This window comes from Rutidosis leptorrhynchoides, chromosome 4 (genome assembly GCF_046630445.1).
Source record: "Rutidosis leptorrhynchoides isolate AG116_Rl617_1_P2 chromosome 4, CSIRO_AGI_Rlap_v1, whole genome shotgun sequence".
Classification (NCBI taxonomy): domain Eukaryota; kingdom Viridiplantae; phylum Streptophyta; class Magnoliopsida; order Asterales; family Asteraceae; genus Rutidosis; species Rutidosis leptorrhynchoides.
Window position 1 is genome coordinate 574,527,137 of NC_092336.1, and position 16,691 is coordinate 574,543,827.

A 16,691-nucleotide genomic window follows, 5' to 3' on the forward strand; every position below is an offset into this window, starting at 1 on the left:
TGGATTTCATCTAACGGAATAGTGAGATCTTCTTTAGCAAAACATTTCTTTAAATTCGAGACGTGGAAAGTGTTATGTACAGCCGCGAGTTGTTGAGGTAACTCTAGTCGGTAAGCTACTGGTCCGACACGATCAATAATCTTGAATGGTCCAATATACCTTGGATTTAATTTCCCTCGTTTACCAAATCGAACAACGCCTTTCCAAGGTGCAACTTTAAGCATGACCATCTCTCCAATTTCAAATTCTATATCTTTTCTTTTAATGTCAGCGTAGCTCTTTTGTCGACTTTGGGCGATTTTCAACCGTTGTTGAATTTGGATGATCTTCTCGGTAGTTTCTTGTATAATCTCTGGACCCGTAATCTGTCTATCCCCCACTTCACTCCAACAAATCGGAGACCTGCACTTTCTACCATAAAGTGCTTCAAACGGCGCCATCTCAATGCTTGAATGGTAGCTGTTGTTGTAGGAAAATTCTGCTAACGGTAGATGTCGATCCCAACTGTTTCCGAAATCAATAACACATGCTCGTAGCATGTCTTCAAGCGTTTGTATCGTCCTTTCGCTCTGCCCATCAGTTTGTGGATGATAGGCAGTACTCATGTCTAGACGAGTTCCTAATGCTTGCTGTAATGTCTGCCAGAATCTTGAAATAAATCTGCCATCCCTATCAGAGATAATAGAGATTGGTATTCCATGTCTGGAGACGACTTCCTTCAAATACAGTCGTGCTAACTTCTCCATCTTGTCATCTTCTCTTATTGGTAGGAAGTGTGCTGATTTGGTGAGACGATCAACTATTACCCAAATAGTATCAAAACCACTTGCAGTCCTTGGCAATTTAGTGATGAAATCCATGGTAATGTTTTCCCATTTCCATTCCGGGATTTCGGGTTGTTGAAGTAGACCTGATGGTTTCTGATGCTCAGCTTTGACCTTAGAACACGTCAAACATTCTCCTACGTATTTAGCAACATCGGCTTTCATACCCGGCCACCAAAAATGTTTCTTGAGATCCTTGTACATCTTCCCCGTTCCAGGATGTATTGAGTATCTGGTTTTATGAGCTTCTCTAAGTACCATTTCTCTCATATCTCCAAATTTTGGTACCCAAATCCTTTCAGCCCTATACCGGGTTCCGTCTTCCCGAATATTAAGATGCTTCTCCGATCCTTTGGGTATTTCATCCTTTAAATTTCCCTCTTTTAAAACTCCTTGTTGCGCCTCCTTTATTTGAGTAGTAAGGTTATTATGAATCATTATATTCATAGATTTTACTCGAATGGGTTCTCTGTCCTTCCTGCTCAAGGCATCGGCTACCACATTTGCCTTCCCCGGGTGGTAACGAATCTCAAAGTCGTAATCATTCAATAATTCAATCCACCTACGCTGCCTCATATTCAGTTGTTTCTGATTAAATATGTGTTGAAGACTTTTGTGGTCGGTATATATAATACTTTTGACCCCATATAAGTAGTGCCTCCAAGTCTTTAATGCAAAAACAACCGCGCCTAATTCCAAATCATGCGTCGTATAATTTTGTTCGTGAATCTTCAATTGTCTAGACGCATAAGCAATCACCTTCGTTCGTTGCATTAATACACAACTGAGACCTTGCTTTGATGCATCACAATAAATCACAAAATCATCATTCCCTTCAGGCAATGACAATATAGGTGCCGTAGTTAGCTTTTTCTTCAATAACTGAAACGCTTTCTCTTGTTCATCATTCCATTCAAATTTCTTCCCTTTATGCGTTAATGCAGTCAAGGGTTTTGCTATTCTGGAAAAGTCTTGGATGAACCTTCTGTAGTAACCAGCTAGTCCTAAAAACTGGCGTATGTGTTTCGGAGTTTTCGGGGTTTCCCACTTTTCAACAGTTTCTATCTTTGCCGGATCCACCTTAATACCTTCTTTGTTCACTATGTGACCGAGGAATTGAACTTCTTCCAACCAAAATGCACACTTTTAAAACTTAGCGTACAATTCTTCCTTCCTCAAAACTTCTAACACCTTTCTCAAATGTTCACCGTGTTCTTGGTCATTCTTTGAGTAAATAAGTATGTCATCAATGAAAACAATGACAAACTTGTCAAGGTATGGTCCACACACTCGGTTCATAAGGTCCATGAACACAGCTGGTGCATTAGTTAAACCAAACGGCATGACCATAAACTCGTAATGACCGTAACGTGTTCTGAAAGCAGTCTTTGGAATATCATCTTCTTTCACCCGCATTTGATGATACCCGGAACGTAAGTCAATCTTTGAATAAACAGACGAGCCTTGTAGTTGATCAAATAAGTCGTCGATTCTCGGTAGTGGGTAGCGGTTCTTGATGGTAAGTTTGTTCAACTCTCGGTAGTCGATACACAACCTGAATGTACCATCTTTCTTCTTGACAAACAAAACAGGAGCTCCCCACGGTGATGTGCTTGGTCGAATGAAACCACGCTCTAAAAGTTCTTGTAATTGGCTTTGCAGTTCTTTCATCTCGCTGGGTGCGAGTCTGTAAGGAGCACGAGCTATTGGTTCAGCTCCTGGTACAAGATCTATTTGAAATTCAACGGATCGATGTGGGGGTAATCCCGGTAATTCTTTCGGAAATACATCGGGAAATTCTTTTGCAATGGGAACATCATTGATGCTCTTTTCTTCAGTTTGTACTTTCTCGACGTGTGCTAGAATAGCATAGCAACCTTTTCTTATTAGTTTTTGTGCCTTCAAATTACTAATAAGATGTAGCTTCGTGTTGCCCTTTTCTCCGTACACCATTAAGGGTTTTCCTTTTTCTCGTATAATGCGAATTGCATTTTTGTAACAAACGATCTCCGCTTTCACTTCTTTCAACCAGTCCATACCGATTATCACATCAAAACTCCCTAACTCTACGGGTATCAAATCAATCTTAAATGTTTCGCTAACCAGTTTAATTTCTCGATTCCGACATATATTATCTGCTGAAATTAATTTACCATTTGCTAATTCGAGTAAAAATTTACTATCCAAAGGCGTCAACGGACAACTTAATTTAGCACAAAAATCTCTACTCATATAGCTTCTATCCGCACCCGAATCAAATAAAACGTAAGCAGATTTATTGTCAATAAGAAACGTACCCGTAACAAGCTCCGGGTCTTCCTGTGCCTCTGCCGCATTAATATTGAAAACTCTTCCACGGCCTTGTCCATTCGTGTTCTCCTGGTTCGGGCAATTTCTAATAATGTGGCCTGGTTTTCCACATTTATAACAAACTACATTGGCAAAACTTGCTCCGATACTACTTGCTCCGCCATTACTCGTTCCGACACCATTTGTTCCTTTCGTTCTATTAACCCCTGGTCCGTAGACCTCACACTTCGCCGCGCTATGACCATTTATTTTACACTTGTTGCAAAATTTGGTGCAGAACCCCGAGTGATTCTTTTCACACCTTTGGCATAGCTGCTTCTGATTGTTGTTGTTGTTGCGGTTATTATTGTTGTTGGGATGATTGTTGTAGTTACTGTTGTTGTTGTTGTTGTTGGGCCGTTTGTTGTAGTTGCGATTGATGTTGCGATTGTTGGGATAATTGTTGCGATTATTGTTGTAATTGCTGTTGTTGTTGTATTGGTGATTCTTATCACCGTTTTCCTCCCACTTTCTTTTGACTTGCTTCACATTGGCCTCTTCAGCAGTCTGTTCTTTAATTCTTTCTTCAATCTGGTTCACTAGTTTGTGAGCCATTCTACATGCCTGTTGTATGGAGGCGGGCTCGTGTGAACTTATATCTTCTTGGATTCTTTCCGGTAATCCTTTCACAAACGCGTCGATCTTCTCTTCCTCATCTTCGAATGCTCCCGGACACAATAAGCACAATTCTGTGAATCGTCTTTCGTACGTGGTAATATCAAATCCTTGGGTTCGTAACCCTCTAAGTTCTGTCTTGAGCTTATTGACCTCGGTTCTGGGACGGTACTTCTCGTTCATCAAGTGCTTGAATGCTGACCACGGTAGTGCGTACGCATCATCTTGTCCCACTTGCTCTAGATAGGTATTCCACCATGTTAACGCAGAACCTGTGAAGGTATGCGTAGCGTACTTCACTTTGTCCTCTTCAGTACACTTACTTATGGCAAACACCGATTCAACCTTCTCGGTCCACCGTTTCAATCCGATCGGTCCTTCGGTTCCATCAAATTCCAAAGGTTTGCAGGCAGTGAATTCTTTGTAGGTGCATCCTACACGATTTCCTGTACTGCTAGATCCAAGGTTATTGTTGGTATGTAGCGCAGCCTGTACTGCGGCTATGTTTGAAGCTAGAAAAGTACGGAATTCCTCTTCATTCATATTCACGGTGTGTCGAGTAGTCGGTGCCATTTCCTTCAAAATAGTTAAATGGAACAAGTTAATCATACAGAATATTAAGAGTAGTTAATAGTATTTCGTAGCATAATATGAACTCATTTATAAAAGCTTTTTCTTCATATTAGCGTTTTATAAGTTTAAATTCGGGTAGTACCTACCCGTTAAGTTCATACTTAGTAGCTAATATACAATTCAACTACTACAATTCTATATGAAAAACTGATTATAATAATATTTCGCGTTCAAACTTTTATACAATATTTTACAAACTTACAATACCGCTTATTTTACATAAAGCATGAAATATAGCACACAATAACTTTGATACAAGATAGTTGTGAAGACAATTCTAGCTAGTACACAAGTCGTTCAGCAAAGGCAATAAAGACACGTAATTCATACGTCCAGAAACAAGTCATGCATTCTGGTTTTACTAGGACTACTTCCCATCCTTGGTCTTGTGCAACATAACCGTTATGGCCATTGATAAGACAGCGTGTTGTAACGTCATCAAAGGGACGAGGGTTACGTAATGTCCAACAGTCCCGTAATAATCTAAAAACCTCATTTCTTACCCCAATTACCGACTCCGTCACTTGTGGAAACGTTTTGTTTAATAGTTGTAGCCCGATGTTCTTGTTCTCACTTTGGTGAGAAGCGAACATTACTAATCCGTAAGCATAACATGCTTCATTATGTTGCATGTTAGCCGCTTTTTCTAAATCACGAAGTCCAATATTCGGATATATTGAGTCAAAATAATTTCTTAACCCGTTGCGTAAAATAGCATTTGGGTTCCCCGCAATATATGCGTCAAAGTAAACACATCGTAACTTATGGGTTTCCCAATGTGATATCCCCCATCTTTCAAACGAAAGTCTCTTATAAACCAAGACATTCTTGGAACGTTCTTCGAATGTCTTACAAACTGATCTCGCCTTAAATAGTTGTGCCGAAGAATTTTGGCCGACTCTAGACAAGATTTCATCAATCATGTCTCCGGGTAGGTCTCTTAAAATATTGGGTTGTCTATCCATTTTGTGTTTTTAAACTGTAAAATAGACAAGAGTTAGATTCATAAAAAATACTTATTAATACAAGCAATTTTTACATATATCATAAATCATAAGAACACTATATTACATATATTACACCACACGAATACAACTATCTTATTCCGACTCGCTCGTTTCTTCTTCTTCGGTTTTGGTTCGTTTTGCCAAGTTTCTAGGGATATATGATGTTCCCCTAATACGAGCCGTCGTTGTCCACATTGGTTTAGAAAAACCTGGTGGTTTAGAGGTTCCCGGGTCATTGTTACAACTTAAGGACTTCGGGGGTTGACGATACATATAAAGTTCATCGGGGTTGGAATTAGATTTCTCTATTTTTATGCCCTTTCCCTTATTATTTTCTTTTGCCTTTTTAAATTCAGTTGGGGTAATTTCTATAACATCATCGAAATTCTCGTCGGAATCCGATTCATCGGAGAATTGGTAATCCTCCCAATATTTTGCTTCCTTGGCGGAAACACCATTGACCATAATTAACTTTGGTCGGTTGGTTGAGGATTTTCTTTTACTTAACCGTTTTATTATTTCCCCCACCGGTTCTATTTCTTCATCCGGTTCCGATTCTTCTTCCGGTTCCGATTCTTCTTCCGGTTCCGACTCTTCTTCCGGTTCCTCTTCGGGAACTTGTGAATCAGTCCACAAATCATTCCAATTTACATTTGACTCTTCATTATTATTAGGTGAGTCAATGGGACTTGTTCTAGAGGTAGACATCTATCACATAATATCAAACACGTTAAGAGATTAATATATCACATAATATTCATATGTTAAAAATATATAGTTTCCAACAAAAATGTTAAGCAATCATTTTTAAAGAAAACACGGTCGAAGTCCAGACTCATTAATGCATCCTAACAAACTCGATAAGACACACTAATGCAAATTTTCTGGTTCTCTAAGACCAACGCTCGGATACCAACTGAAATGTCCCGTTCTTATTGATTAAAAACGTTCCATATTAATTGATTTCGTTGCGAGGTTTTGACCTCTATATGAGACGTTTTTCAAAGACTGCATTCATTTTTAAACAAACCATAACCTTTATTTCATCAATAAAGGTTTAAAAAGCTTTACGTAGATTATCAAATAATGATAATCTAAAATATCCTGTTTACACACGACCATTACATAATGGTTTACAATACAAATATGTTACAACAAAATAAGTTTCTTGAATGCAGTTTTTACACAATATCATACAAGCATGGACTCCAAATCTTGTCCTTATTTAAGTATGCGACAGCGGAAGCTCTTAATAATCACCTGAGAATAAACATGCTTAAAACGTCAACAAAAATGTTGGTGAGTTATAGGTTTAACCTATATATATCAAATCGTAACAATAGACCACAAGATTTCATATTTCAATACACATCCCATACATAGAGATAAAAATCATTCATATGGTGAACACCTGGTAACCGACAATAACAAGATGCATATATAAGAATATCCCCATCATTCCGGGACACCCTTCGGATATGATATAAATTTCGAAGTACTAAAGCATCCGGTACTTTGGATGGGGTTTGTTAGGCCCAATAGATCTATCTTTAGGATTCGCGTCAATTAGGGTGTCTGTTCCCTAATTCTTAGATTACCAGACTTAATAAAAAGGGGCATATTCGATTTCGATAATTCAACCATAGAATGTAGTTTCACGTACTTGTGTCTATTTTGTAAATCATTTATAAAACCTGCATGTATTCTCATCCCAAAAATATTAGATTTTAAAAGTGGGACTATAACTCACTTTCACAGATTTTTACTTCGTCGGGAAGTAAGACTTGGCCACTGTTGATTCACGAACCTATAACAATATATACATATATATTAAAGTATATTCAAAATATATTTACAACACTTTTAATATATTTTGATGTTTTAAGTTTATTAAGTCAGCTGTCCTCGTTAGTAACCTATAACTAGTTGTCCACAGTTAGATGTACAGAAATAAATCGATAAATATTATCTTGAATCAATCCACGACCCAGTGTATACGTATCTCAGTATTGATCACAACTCAAACTATATATATTTTGGAATCAACCTCAACCCTGTATAGCTAACTCCAACATTCACATATAGAGTGTCTATGGTTGTTCCGAAATATATATAGATGTGTCGACATGATAGGTCGAAACATTGTATACGTGTCTATGGTATCTCAAGATTACATAATATACAATACAAGTTGATTAAGTTATGGTTGGAATAGATTTGTTACCAATTTTCACGTAGCTAAAATGAGAAAAATTATCCAATCTTGTTTTACCCATAACTTCTTCATTTTAAATCCGTTTTGAGTGAATCAAATTGCTATGGTTTCATATTGAACTCTATTTTATGAATCTAAACAGAAAAAGTATAGGTTTATAGTCGGAAAAATAAGTTACAAGTCGTTTTTGTAAAGGTAGTCATTTCAGTCGAAAGAACGACGTCTAGATGACCATTTTAGAAAACATACTTCCACTTTGAGTTTAACCATAATTTTTGGATATAGTTTCATGTTCATAATAAAAATCATTTTCTCAGAATAACAACTTTTAAATCAAAGTTTATCATAGTTTTTAATTAACTAACCCAAAACAGCCCGCGGTGTTACTACGACGGCGTAAATCCGGTTTTACGGTGTTTTTCGTGTTTCCAGGTTTTAAATCATTAAGTTAGCATATCATATAGATATAGAACATGTGTTTAGTTGATTTTAAAAGTCAAGTTAGAAGGATTAACTTTTGTTTGCGAACAAGTTTACAATTAACTAAACTATGTTCTAGTGATTACAAGTTTAAACCTTCGAATAAGATAGCTTTATATGTATGAATCGAATGATGTTATGAACATCATTACTACCTTAATTTCCTTGGATAAACCTACTGGAAAAGAGAAAAATGGATCTAGCTTCAATGGATCCTTGGATGGCTCGAAGTTCTTGAAGCAGAATCATGACACGAAAACAAGTTCAAGTAAGATCATCACTTGAAATAAGATTGTTATAGTTATAGAAATTGAACCAAAGTTTGAATATGATTATTACCTTGTATTAGAATGATAACCTACTGTAAGAAACAAAGATTTCTTGAGGTTGGATGATCACCTTACAAGATTGGAAGTGAGCTAGCAAACTTGAAAGTATTCTTGATTTTATGAAACTAGAACTTTTGGAATTTATGAAGAACACTTAGAACTTGAAGATAGAACTTGAGAGAGATCAATTAGATGAAGAAAATTGAAGAATGAAAGTGTTTTTAGGTGTTTTTGGTCATTGGTGTATGGATTAGATATAAAGGATATGTAATTTTGTTTTCATGTAAATAAGTCATGAATGATTACTCATATTTTTGTAATTTTATGAGATATTTCATGCTAGTTGCCAAATGATGGTTCCCACATGTGTTAGGTGACTCACATGGGCTGCTAAGAGCTGATCATTGGAGTGTATATACCAATAGTACATACATCTAAAAGCTGTGTATTGTACGAGTACGAATACGGGTGCATACGAGTAGAATTGTTGATGAAACTGAACGAGGATGTAATTGTAAGCATTTTTGTTAAGTAGAAGTATTTTGATAAGTGTATTGAAGTCTTTCAAAAGTGTATAAATACATATTAAAACACTACATGTATATACATTTTAACTGAGTCGTTAAGTCATCGTTAGTCGTTACATGTAAGTGTTGTTTTGAAACCTTTAGGTTAACGATCTTGTTAAATGTTGTTAACCCAATGTTTATAATATCAAATGAGATTTTAAATTATTATATTATCATGATATTATCATGTATGAATATCTCTTAATATGATATATATACATTAAATGTCTTTACAACGATAATCGTTACATATATGTCTCGTTTAAAAATCATTAAGTTAGTAGTCTTGTTTTTACATATGTAGTTCATTGTTAATATACTTTATGATATGTTTTCTTATCATAGTATCATGTTAACTATATATATATATATCCATATATATGTCATCATATAGTTTTTACAAGTTTTAACGTTCGTGAATCACCGATCAACTTGGGTGGTCAATTGTCTATATGAAACATATTTCAATTAATCAAGTCTTAACAAGTTTGATTGCTTAACATGTTGGAAACATTTAATCATGTAAATATCAATCTCAATTAATATATATAAACATGGAAAAGTTCGGGTCACTACACGAGAAGGTTGCTAAATAAACAGAAACAGCAGTTCAAGGTTGATGGGTAATGAATTGTAATGACGGTGGCGTTCGAAAGTGATTCCCAGATAGTTATAATAGCATATGGGTTTTAGTTTTGATAATTCTTTGGCCTTTGAAAAGCTGCAACATCCACGAAGTTTTCAGTTTTGTGGTGATGATTGTGTTTGGTTTTTAAACAGAATCTAGAGAGAGCTAGGATGAGAGAGATAGAAGAAAGTGGCAACGTGAAGGATTTGGTGATGGTTTTTGTAATGGTTCACGGTTGACAAAATCAGAAAGTATCGAATAGCAGCAACAAAGAAACGAAAGGGTTGATTAGAGGTTGTATCAAAAGTCATAAATGGAAGAGATGGTGATTAGAGGTGGCGGTTGATGAAAGCCCGAAGATGGGGTTTCCATGGTGATCCAAACACAACAGAAACATTGACCGTTAGCAATAGCAGTAAAAATATTTCGTGGTGGTTGCAACAGTAGCATATGACAGTGGTGGTGCTATGGTGGAGCTGCAACAGAAGGTGAAGATAGTGGTTTGGTGAAGAAGATGGGTTGTGGGTGTGTCGATGGTGTGTTTTTCAGATGAGATCGAGAAAGAAAAGGGTGATGACGGATATAAAGGGTGGAGAAGAAAAAAAAAACATAGGTGTTTGTGGTGATGAAGGAGATAAGATGTTTGTGTGATTTTCCCTTCTATCCAATCTCTATATGTATGCATATATATTAAATATATATGTCAGTGGACAGTTAAATGAAAAACAGAATCATAAAATATCTAGATATGGTATACTATAATATTAATGGTGTAAGATTGAATTATTTTCTTTATAGATGAATTGTTCGGCTGACATAAAGTGATGGGAAGGGTTGACAAATAACCACGAGTAAAACAGAAATACAGAAAAGAGATAAGTAAATATATATTTGATCGCGATATGTAATAACTTGTACAACCTAATTTGTTTTTACCTATTATATTTAATATAACTAAATATAAATATATTAATAATAATAAAAATACTAATAATAATAAGAATAATGATAAAAGTAAATTATATAATGATATAATACTTTTAAATAAAATGATAATTTTTTTGTAATCATGATAATAACTAAAATAATAATTTTACTACTAATTATAATAATAATAATGATATTAATGATGATAACGATAATATTAGTAACACAAATAATTAAAATGTTAATAATAAAAATAATAATAACTATAATACAATTAATAACAACAACACATAATACTTCAAATTATATTTCGATTTATTATTTATATATACATACACACATATCTATTTACAATTAATTGTTCGTGAATCGTCGAGAGCAGTCGAAGGGTAATTGAATTCATGAACATAGTTCAAAATTTTTGAGACTCAACCTAACAGACTTTGCTTATCGTGTTAAAATTACACTATCGTATCGAGAGTTTGGTTTAAAATTAGTCGAAATTTTCCGGGTCGTTACATGTTGATACCGGTGATGCTGCTGGTGCTTGTAACCTTTGCACCATATTCTCTAAAGCCACTACCAGAGAGTGAAGCTCGTTGACTTCTTCTATTACACCGGGGTGGTTGTCGGTTCTGACGAGTGGATGAATAAGATCTAGAATTTGAGATAGTATATAATCATGACTAGATACTCTGGAAATGAGAGAGAAAATGGTATTACGAACAGGTTCACCGGTAAGTGCTTCAAGTTCTTCACCAAGAGGGGAATGTGGTGGATCGAAGGGATCAACTTCTTCTTGTCTCCAATGATTTAGTAGGCTACGAACCTATCCCCAATTCATCCAGAATAGATGATGGCTAATTGGTTAATCCATTCCGGTCACACTGCTTTCGGAGCTAGAGTGAAAATCGATATCGGAATCCGAGGGACTTGAACTAGTGGCGAGTTCCATTTCGTACGATTGAATAAAGGATTTTTTGATATGAAATGATTTCCGGCTATCGGATGGTATTCTAATTACATAGAATATATATATATATATATATATATATATATATATATATATATATATATATATATATATATATATATAACAACAGATTTCGCAGATTACGGAGGAATTTACGCTAAGATATGAATTAGCAGATACGCTAAGATATGAATTTTGTCTATACACTATTCATGCAATAAATGCAGTAGGATGTGTCTAGACTAAGAATAATAAGCAGGTAATTTCCTAAGGATGATAAGCAGATGATTTTCGACTAGAAATGATAAGCAAAACTTTTGACATGCAGTTAAGGTCGTAGTCCAAACTTACTAATGTATCTTAATAACTATCCGTTAGACACACTAATGCAAGACCTGGTTTGCTAAGACCACCGCTTTGATACCACATGAGATGACCCGTCCTAATTCATAAGGATGAATACAATAACATATGGTTCCATTGCGAGGTATTTGACCTCTATACGATAAGTTTTACAAACATTGCATTTGTTTTTAAAAGACAACTTTCATTACAACGAAAAATTGACAGGCATGCATACCATTTTATAATATATCCAAACTATAAATGACTCAATCTGTCATTTACTTAATAATAATCTTTATTGAACTCAGCGACTTGAATGCAACGTCTTTTGAAATATGCCATGAATGACTCCAAGTAACATCTTTAAAATGAGCAAATGCACAGCGGAAGATTTTCTTTAATACCTGAGAATAAACATGCTTAAAAGTATCAACCAAAAGGTTGGTGAGTTCATTAGTTTATCATAATCCATCATTTCCATAATTTTAATACACCACAAGATTTCATTTTTTTCTCCATAAATATACATCTCATATCAGGCATTTCGCAAACTGCATAGAGATAAAAATCATTCATATGGTGAACACCTGGTAACCGACTAACAAGGATGCATATAGAATACCCCCATCATTCCGGGACTCTCATCGGATATGATAATAACTCGAAGTACTAAAGCATTCCAAATTCCAGAATGGGGTTTGTTAGGCTCATAGATCTATCTTTAGGATTCGCGTCAATTATGGGCACTGTTCCCTAATTCTTAGGCTACCAAGCTAAAAGGGGAGATATTCGATTTCGATAATCCAACCATAGAATGTAATTTCGATTACTTGTGTCTATTTCGTAAAACATTTATAAAAGCAGCGTATATATTCTCAGTTCCAAAAATATATATTCCAAAAGCATTTAAAATGGAGCAAATGAAACTCACGATACAATATTTTGTAGTAAAAATATTCATACGACGGAACTGAACAATGCAGGGTTGGCCTCATTTTCACGAACCTATATCATTTATATATATGTTAACACATATAATAGTAATCGAACAAATTTATATATTACATTCTTTATTAAAGTGTTTTATTTAGGATATATATATATATATATATATATATATATATATATATATATATATATATATATATATATATATATATATATATATATAATATGTCATTTATTATAAATATTATATTTTAATGTTTAAAAATATTAAAAAAATTATCAATGTTAATATCTGGAATTAAAATATTTTAGTGTTAGTAATAAAAATCATAAAAACAATGATGTTAGTATTGATATTAATAATTTTAATAATACTTATAATGATAATAATGTTAATGGTAATAATAATACTACTTTTAATAATAATAATATTAATAATGATAATAATAATAATACTTAGTAATAATAATAACAATAATTATAATAATAACTAAATTAAAATTTTCTTCTAATTTTAATAATGACAACAGTAATACTAATGATAATAATACTAATTTTAATAATAATAATAATAATCTTATTAATCATTTTAATCATTTTAATACTAATGATAATAATAATAAAAATAATAATTAATAAACTAATAATAATAATATTACTAATACTAACAGTAATTATAATAATATTAATTGTACTAATGATGATAATAATTAAATTTTTAATATTAGTAGTAATAATATTAATCATAATAACAATTATAATTAATAATAACAATAATAATAACAATAATAATAATAATAATAATAATAATAATAATAATAATAATAACAATAATAATAATAATAATAATAATAATAGAAATAGAAATAGAAATAAAAGTGTATACCCTTTAAAAAGCTTTTCTATAAAAAAAAATTGTCCCAGACCAGGTTCGAACCCGAGACCTCTCACTAACCCGTCATAACACCAAACCACTCCACCACTTCTACTTCTCTGATTTAAACCAGATTGAAAATTATAAAACCCCTTCCTGTCTATCCTTCTTCTTTTTCATAATAACTAGTCGATTAGGGATCAAACCATGTTATTGAAAATTATAAAACCCCTTCAGTTGAAAAATGGACCCACTTTCGCGTGATGAATAGATAACGATGCTATGAGCAAGACTTCTTGAAGGCTTGCTTCCATTCGAAATAGTTTTGATGCCAAAAAGGTCATTTTGCTATTTCTAAAGGCGTATTTTAAATTTTCAGATTTTACGATAATTATTACCTTTGCATTTGAACTCCTATGCATATTTAAATACCATTTTGATATTTGTTTTTTATGTAACACTTTATTTAGGTACATTGAGAATATTTTTGGGGTTAATATATCCCTATTAGCCACCAATCCTTACACGTTTATTGACATCTTGGTTTAATAGTTCAATTATTTTGTGACATTATTATGTCTATTTTAAAATTTGATATTTAATGAAAATATATTTGACTATAGTTTCATTTCGATAATAATTCATGGCCGCAAAACATATTTTTGAGCACATTACATTGGCCACATAATCGGGCCAAATTATGTGGCAAGCATGCTAAAAAAAACTTTGGTTGAAAGTTGGACCCACTTTCGCATGATGAATAGATATCGACGCTATGAGAAAAACTTCCCGATGGCTTGCTTCCATTCGAAATAGTTTTGATGCCAAAAAAGTCATTTTGCTATTTCTAAAGGTGAATTTTGAGCTTTCAAATTTTACGATAATTATTACTTTTGCATTTGAACTCTTATGCATATTTAAATGTCATTTTGATACTTGTATTTTATGTAACACTTTATTTAGGATCATTGAGAATATTTTTGGGGTTAATATATCCCTACTAGCCACAAATCCTTACACGTTTAGTGACATCTTGGTTTAATGGTTTGATTATTTGTGACACTTTTTGATATCTCTCAATTCATAACTCTATAATTGTTTCTATTTTAAAATTTCATATTAATGAAAATATATTTGACTATAGTTTCATTTCAATAATAATTCATGAACGCAAAACACATTTTTGAGCATATTACGTTTGCCACATAGGCCAAATTATGTGGCAAGCATAACTTCAGTTGAAAATTGAACCCACTTTCGTATGATGAATAGATAACGATGCTATGAGCATGACTTTCTGAAGGCTTGCTTCCATTCGAAATAGTTTTGATGCCGAAAAAGTTGTTTTGCTATTTCTAAAGGTGAATTTTGATTTTTCAGATTTTACGATAATTATTACATTTGCATTTGAACTCTTATGCATATTTAAATACCATTTTGATACTTGTTTATTATGTAACACTTTATATAGGTTCATTGAGAATATTTTTAGGGTTAATATATCCCTACTAGCTACAAATCCTTACACGTTTAGTGACATCTTGGTTTAATGGTTCATTTATTTTTGACACTTTTTGATATCTCTCGATTCATAACTCTATAATTTTTTCTATTTATTGAAAATATATTTGACTATAGTTTCGTTTCGATGATAACTAATGACCGAAAAAAATATTTTTGAGCACATTACGTTGGCCACATAATCGGGCCAAATTATGTGGCAAGAATGCTAATAAAACTTCGGTTGAAAGTTGGACCCACTTTCGCACGATAAATAGATAACGACGCTATGAGAAAGAATTTTTGAAATCTTGCTTCCATTCTAAATAGTTTTGACGCCAAAAAAGTTGTTTTGCTATTTCTAAAGGTGAATTTAGAACTTTCATATTTTGCGATAATTATTACCTTTGCATTTGAACTCTTATGCATATTTAAATACCATTTTGATACTTGTTTTTATGTAACACTTTATTTAGGTTCATTGAGAATATTTTTGGGGTTAATATATCCCTACTAGCCACAAATCCTAACACGTTTAGTGACATCTTGGTTTAATGTTTGGATTATTTTGCGACACTTTTTGATATCTCTCAATTCATAACTCTATAATTGTTTCTATTTTAAAATTTCATATTGAATGAAAGTATATTTGACTATAGTTTCGTTTCGATAATAATTTATGGCCGCAAAATACATTTTTGAACACAATACATTGGCCACATAATCGGGCCAAATTATGTGGCAAACACGCTAAAAAACATCGGTTGAAAATTGGACCCACTTTCACGCGATGAATAGATAACGTCGCTATGAGCAAGACTTCCTGAAAGCTGCTTTCATTCGAAATAGTTTTGACGCCAAAAAAGTCGTTTTGCTATTTCTAAAGGTGAATTTTGAACTTTCAGATTTTACGATAATTATTACCTTTGCAATTGAATTTTTATGCATATTTAAATACCATTTTGATACTTGTTTTTATGTAACACTTTATTTAGGTTCATTGAGAATATTTTTGGGGTTAATATATCCCTACTAGGCACAAATCCTTACACGTTTAGTGACATCTTAGTTTAATGGTTCAATTATTTTTTGACACTTTTGATATCTCTCAATTCATAACTCTATAATTTTTTTCTATTTCAAAATTTCATATTAATGAAAATATATTTGATTATAGTTTATTTCGATAATAATTCATGGCCGCAAAACACATTTTTGAGCACATTACGTTGGCCACATAATCGGGCCAAATTAATGTGGCAAGCATGCTAAAAAGACTTCGGGTTAAAATTAGACCCACTTTCGCATGATGAATAGATAACGATGCTACGAGCAAGACTTCCTGAAGGCTTGATTCCATTCGAAATAGTTTTGATACCGAAAAAGTCGTTTTTCTATTTCTAAAGATGAATTTTGAATTTTCATATTTTACGATAATTATTACATTTGCATTTGAATTCTTTTTCATATTTAAA